The sequence below is a fragment of the Squalius cephalus genome (assembly GCF_949319135.1).
Source record: "Squalius cephalus genome assembly, chromosome: 23".
NCBI classification, from domain to species: domain Eukaryota; kingdom Metazoa; phylum Chordata; class Actinopteri; order Cypriniformes; family Leuciscidae; genus Squalius; species Squalius cephalus.
Window position 1 is genome coordinate 31,358,887 of NC_137144.1, and position 7,284 is coordinate 31,366,170.

The window sequence follows — 7,284 nt, forward strand, 5'->3', positions numbered from 1 at the left end:
TTAGAAGAATTTGAAAACTTGGCTATCAGTCACGTGACTGAGCAAAGAAAGAATTTTGAACAATAATTTTATACGTTATATTTATGGTAAAAAAAAGAAGCTTTTAAAAAAATAATCATACATAATAGGCCTAAATTTTGCACAGTACGTTTACTTCTCTCCTCTCTATTCCTGTATTCACTCTATAGTTTTGAACAAATGAATGAAACTGATCTGAGGTCAGGTAAAAATCATTGAGTGTGACTGAAGTTTTCATCAAAAACTAAACTTGTGCACTTTTCCACTGTTAATGCTCATAAGAAGAGAAATGTCAGTCATACAGCATCATAGAGAGCATGTTATTACATTATATGTGTTCATCAGTCAGAGAAATGTCATGTTGAAGGAGGAATGAAAGCTGACAGACACAAGGGGTGCTTTTCAATATCCCTCCTCATCTCCTCTCTCCTCAGTCCTCCATCCTATGACCCGGAAACCGATGGAGCTCAGCCATCTTGAAGGACATCTCAATTCTCTAATTGCACCGCGAGGAGTCGAGGAGTTAGGAAGCTTCCCGAGGAGTGATGAGCGAGGATACACAGGTGTATCCTATGCGGAAGAGTTTTATCGACTTAAACGTGACGCACGTCTAAATTCTCCTCCCCCTTCACATCGGTCACAATCATTTTAATTTATACTTTACCTTTGCAGTTTATATAAACCACACATCTCACATATTTCAACAGGGTATCTTGCTTTATTATTATTTATTATGAATTTCTTAAATAAACAAACTTCAACAACATAAGGACAGATCATTTGAGCGCTGCTGATGACGCGATGAAGTGACACTTGAGTGATCAAGTATTCCAATGTTTTAAAAAAAGTTACATTCGATTCCTCCGTCCTCGCGTCTTTTCCTTGCAGCCTTCCCTCGCATCCTACAGGGGGCGGAGCTGAGACGCGAGGAAAGGAAACGAGGATGTACAAATAAGAAATGAGAAGCACCCAAGCAGAAGCTCAGCATTCACTTTACTCAACTATATCGTCTTCTTCCACACAGCTCTTTCATTAGTTGAACATGTAAACACATCAGCGCCACCTAGTGGACATGAATATTATAGCAATGCACTGGAGAGAGAGAACACAACATCTTCCCCTTTCAGACAGAATACAGTGGTTTGTATATCACAACTGAAAAACAAAAATCACAAATAAACAAGTATTTTAAAACAATTAAATAAATGGTTTAAACTTTTCGTATCTTTTCCATTCAAATATTAATCTGCTATCTCAAATTCTTCATTTCCTTACATACCTAACACACAGTCCTCGGTCCAGACAGGTTTGTGTCTAACTCTTCTTTCTTCTTCTTCTTCTTAGCGTATGTCCCGCGTAGGTGCAGGGTCCGCTTGTCGGCAAGACTTTCTAAGGCATCCTCGGGGGCGGCATCGATGTATTTCATGTCTTCCTTGATTCGGTCCATCCACCTCTTTTTCGGTCTTCCACGTGGTCTTTTCCCCTCAGGGCTGAGCCGCAGTGCTCTTCTCGCCACTGACTCTTCGTCACTTCGGATCACATGGCCATACCATACCAGGCGGGCTTCTCGCATCTTCTCTGTGATTGGTGCTACTCCCATGATCTTCCTAACATCCTCATTTTTAACGTGGTCCAGTCTGGTCAGACCCAATGTCCATCTGAGCATACGCATCTCCATCGTGTGGAGGGCCTGTTCGTGTTTGGTAGTTGCAGGCCAGCATTCTGCTCCATAAAGGGCGACTGGGCGGACTACCGACTTGTAAACCTTTGCCTTGAGGTGGGCCGGCATGCGTCGATCACAGAGGACACCAGTGACCTGGCACCACTTCATCCAGGCAGCGTTGACTCTTGCTCTGGTGTCTGGAAGGCTGTCACCATTTGCAGAGAGGGTGGAGCCAGGGTTCTTGAACTTCTCTACTTTCTTCAGGTCCTTCCCATTGATGGTGATTGTTCCGTCTGTTTGGGCGCCACCTTCCATGTATTCCATTTTATCCAGGTTGAGCTTGAGGCCACTTTCACCAAGGTGGTCGTTCCACTGCTGCACTTGGACATTGAGTTCCTGGCAGGTCTCTTTGGCAAGGAAGACGTCGTCAGCATACAGCAGCGTCCATGGATGGTTAGTTTGAATGTCGGCTGTTACTGTGTCCATGCAGAGGATGAAAAGCAGCGGCGATAGGGCTGATCCCTGGTGTACGCCAACCCGGATGTCAAAAGGTAGCGAGGTTCCAACAGGACACCGAACGCTGCTTGTGGTACCTTGGTAGAGGAGTTGGGTCCAGCTCACGTTCTCTTCTGGGACTTGGTGCGATCGAAGTGCTCGCCATATAAGGTCGTGGGGAACTCTGTCGAAAGCTTTCTCCAAATCGAGGAAGGCCATATGGACCGGTATGTTCTTCTCCCTATGCCTCTCCATTAGCAGGCGGGCAGCATAGATGGCATCTGTGGTTCCAGAGCCCTTGACAAAACCGCATTGGTTTGGCGTGATACTGATGATAGAGCGTAGGCGGGAGTCCAGGATGCGCTCAAATATCTCATCGTGTGACATAGGAGTCGGATTGGCCGGTAGTTGGTACACTCGCTGATATCCCCTTTGCCTTTCCAGATCGGCACCGTGGTGCTAGTTGTCCAGGTTTGGGGAAGCTTGTTAACCGCGATGATTTGGTTGAAGAGTAGCGTGAGGATTTCTGCGCCTCCGTGTCCCATGAGTTTCCAGGCTTCGGCAGGAATATCATCGGGTCCAGTTGTCTTCCCGTTTTTCATCCTCTTAACAGCCTGTGACACTTCAGTGGTGGTGATTAGTGGGACTGGACCGACAACGGGGTCCATGCTTGGTATTGGGAAGTGTTGGAACTCGGAGATTCCGAAAAAGTAGTCGCGCCATCGTTGGAGAATGGCTGATGGGTCCTGCAGCAGACGGTGGTTGACGTCCTTGATGGTGGCTACTTGGGTGATGGCTTGTGTAGACTGGTGCCGGGAGCTGGCAAGGCGGTAGATCTTGTTTACCCCCTCTGATGTGTCCAGCTCGTCGTACAGCTCGTCGTACAGCTCGTCGAGGTACTTCGCCTTGGCAGTGGCTACTGCCCTTTTCGCCACAGACTTGAGGGTCCTGTATCGGTCGAGATCAGCGCGCTGTCGTGTTCGGAACCAGTTCTTGTAGGCCATCTTCTTTGCCTTGATCGCCGCTTGCACTGCTTCAGTCCACCACCAGACTGCTTTGTCGATAAATCTTCTTCCTGGCTTCGTCTTACCAAGGACCTAAGTGGCGATGGTGTGGATTTGGGTGGTGATCTCACTCCACATGGCCTCTGCTGTTTGACAGGGATTGATGTTAAGGCCGCCAAAGGCTGCTGCCAGCTGGCTCTTGTGTTCACTCCACTTCCACCACTTGATTCGTTCAGGCCCCATCTTGCGCACCTGGGATTGCTGCTGTAGGTTAAGGCGCACATCAAGGAAGAGTGGTCGATGTTGGGGACCAATGTTGTCCGACAGGATCACCTTTGTGTCGAGGGCGAGCTTGAGGTCACGGCGACGGAGCATCCAGTAGTCGATCTGTGTCGCGATTCCACCGCTGTTGTAGGTGACCAAGTGGGTGGGTCTCTTTTTGAAAAACGTATTGGCGATGGCGAGGTCGTGGGCCTCGGCGCAGTCCAGGATGCGGCGGCCATCGTTGTTGCGTGTACCATGCCCCCGTCCACCATGTACTTGTTTGTAGCCATGTCTCGCTGATCCTACGTGCCCATTTAGGTCTCCACCGATGAACAAGTACTCCTCTGGTTCCACAGTCAGCAGATGTGCATCCAGGTTTTCCCAGAATTCATCCTTGTCCTCGTCGGTGCAGCCAGTTTGGGGGGCGTAGCAGCAGATGACACGGATGGTGATTGATCTGGAGGCAATCTTGATGGAGATAATGCGGTCCGAGATGTTCGAGACATCGGTGATCTGGTTTCGGAATTGCTGATTGACGGCCACTGCGACTCCATTTCGCTTCGGGTTAATACCGTAGTAGATGAGTTTGTATCCTTCGCCGATGTCCTTGGCTTTTGCACCCTTCCATTTTGTCTCTTGTATGCACGCGATGTCGATGCGGCGGTTCTTGAGGACATCAGCCAGTTCGCGGCTACGTGTGATCAGTGTGCCGACGTTGATGGTGGCCAATCGGATCCTTTGGACTAGCTTCTTTAGCCTGCCCCGTCCATGGGCAGGGAGCCCTAGCTCACTTCCCACGCCATCCAGGCGAAGACGGCGCGCGTCGCCTACGGGAAACGCCCTAGCTTGATCGGGTACTCGGGATTATGCTGCCATTTTGATGCGACCAAAGAATCACCCAGCCGATGTGTCGCTCCATCTGTCGCTGGGACCAGAGCCATCGTTAGCCGAATGCCGAAGCTCTCGTTTCCAGCCGCCGCCACGTGGAGGAGATGGTTGGATTTTGGCGGCCTGTGTCTAACTCAAACAGACATATTTATTCATCGGACTCAGTAGGAGCAACACTTCCACTGGATTTCTGCGTTCCAGCGAGACGTGAGGCTTTCCTCACCGTACCGTCATCCAGCAGAATCCTCACCTCTCTTCTGTACAACAGCTTTTGGTCGTGTGAACTTCCCATCACCCTTCTTTACCATCCAAGCTTTCTTAAAGTGCTAGTTCCATAGATATCATATATAAACGCTATATGTCTCGTGTGCGCTGCTGGCCAATGGAGGTCGACGTCAGCACGTGGCGGCCATCATGCCACAGGGTGCTCGCTCACTCGTTTAAAGGATAACTAAACCCCTGGTCAAAGCCTGACTCCACCCACTGGCAATATTTGAAAAATGCTGGAAAAGTAGGCAGAGCCCAGTGGAGAGGGGGCGTGCATCTGAGACGTATCTTTCTGTAGGCAAGGGCGTGGTTAACTGGTACCCTCTGACGTCAGAGGGTACCACAACTTCCAATAGGAAAATTCAACTGCAGTAGCCACTGTTCAAACTGAAGAGGGCAGCACTCAGATGTTTTTACACCATATTTTGTAAAATTAAAACACTTTAAACACAAATGTCAAAAAAATTACTTGAATAAATGAACAGCACTAATAAAGCCCCATTCTTACAGATCATTAACTAAAAAAAGTTGGTTTAGGGTTTAGTTACCCTTTAATGGTGTAAGTACTTTTAAATAACCATAACTTGCTCAATTTTCTACCGATTTTTAAAGGAGTCATAACCTGTAATTTTCACTTTTCCACGAGAATCAATGTATGTTATGATTGCCTAACAATTATACACTGGCCGGGAAGCTGATATTTAAAAGTGAAGCGTTTGTTTATCCCAGGGTTCGTAAACCAGCGTGCGTGCACGCGCACTCAAATACGAGATTTTAATTTCAGCCCCGACTTGACGTCAAGACGGGGCAGGATATACCATATATGGACACCGCAGACATATGCCGCGGGAAGCCCTGCCCCTCTCCCCCTCCTATTCAGTTCAGTCGCGAAAGATGCAGGTGCACACGTGAGTTGCTCTGTTGTTGACTGCCAGAATCAACATGTAAATGTGTTTTCTCTAGCTATCAGGGACCAGTGGATTAAATTCATTTTTAATGACGCGGTTCCTACAACCCTTCCCACTGGCTTAACGTTAACGTTAGGTGTCTGTGCTAAACATTTTACGCCGGAATCCTTCACAAATTTGGGGCAATATCAGGCTAAGTTGGCATCGAAGCTCGGGAAAAAGGGGCCATTCCAACAATCAGAGACTTGCCTGCAATTGAAACGGTAAGACTGTGTTTTTATTGCTCTACTGTGTGTAACAAACAGCAGCTAACTGCTAATGCGGCTATTGTATGCTAGCGGGAGTATTAGCTTCGAGGTAAACATGGGGAATGGCTGCTAACGTTACTTTGCAAACAACAAATGACTGAGATCATCCTGAATTCGGCTATTGTATATTGATTGCCTAACGATTATACACTGGCCGGGAAGCCGGTCGCGGCCAAGTCGGGTTCATTCATAACTTGCGCCATGATGTCATTTTGGAATGATATGCTAAAGCGTTACCTGCGGTGTCAACCCCCCTCCTTCCTGCCACCAATCAACGCGGTCAGAGGAGCTCTGTGTTTATTTTTTTTCCACTTTTCTTTTTTAGAAGGGCCCGAAAGACTATAATAGAGCGTGGGTATCCAAGGTAATACTAGGTTATGACTCCTTTAATAAATGCACAAATCCGTTATTAGTTTAATGCTAATCCAACAGATACAGTGAGGAAAATAAGTATTTGAACACCCTGCTATTTTGCAAGTTCTCCCACTTAGAAATCATGGATGGGTCTGAAATTGTCATCGTAGGTGCATGTCCACTGTGAGAGACATAATCTAAAAAAAAAAATCCAGAAATCACAATATATGATTTTTTAACTATTTATTTGTATGATGCAGCTGCAAATAAGTATTTGAACACCTGAGAAAATCAATGTTAATATTTGGTACAGTAGCCTTTGTTTGCAATTACAGAGGTCAAACGTTTCCTGTAGTTTTTCACCAGGTTTGCACACACTGCAGGAGGGATTTTGGCCCACTCCTCCACACAGATCTTCTCTAGATCAGTCAGGTTTCTGGGCTGTCGCTGAGAAACACGGAGTTTGAGCTTCCTCCAAAGATTCTCTATTGGGTTTAGGTCTGGAGACTGGCTAGGCCACGCCAGAACCTTGATATGCTTCTTACAGAGCCACTCCTTGGTTATCCTGGCTGTGTGCTTCGGGTCATTATCATGTTGGAAGACCCAGCCTCGACCCATCTTCAATGCTCTAACTGAGGGAAGGAGGTTGTTCCCCAAAATCTCGCAATACATGGCCCCGGTCATCCTCTCCTTAATACAGTGCAGTCGCCCTGTCCCATGTGCAGAAAAACACCCCCAAATCATGATGCTACCACCCCCATGCTTCACAGTAGGGATGGTGTTCTTGGGATGGTACTCATCATTCTTCTTCCTCCAAACACGTTTAGTGGAATTATGACCAAAAGGTTCTATTTTGGTCTCATCTGACCACATGACTTTCTCCCATGACTCCTCTGGATCATCCAAATGGTCATTGGCAAACTTAAGACGGGCCTTGACATGTGCTGGTTTAAGCAGGGGAACCTTCCGTGCCATGCATGATTTCAAACCATGACGTCTTAGTGTATTACCAACAGTAACCTTGGAAACGGTGGTCCCAGCTCTTTTCAGGTCATTGACCAGCTCCTCCCGTGTAGTTCTGGGCTGATTTCTCACCTTTCTTAGGATCATTGAGA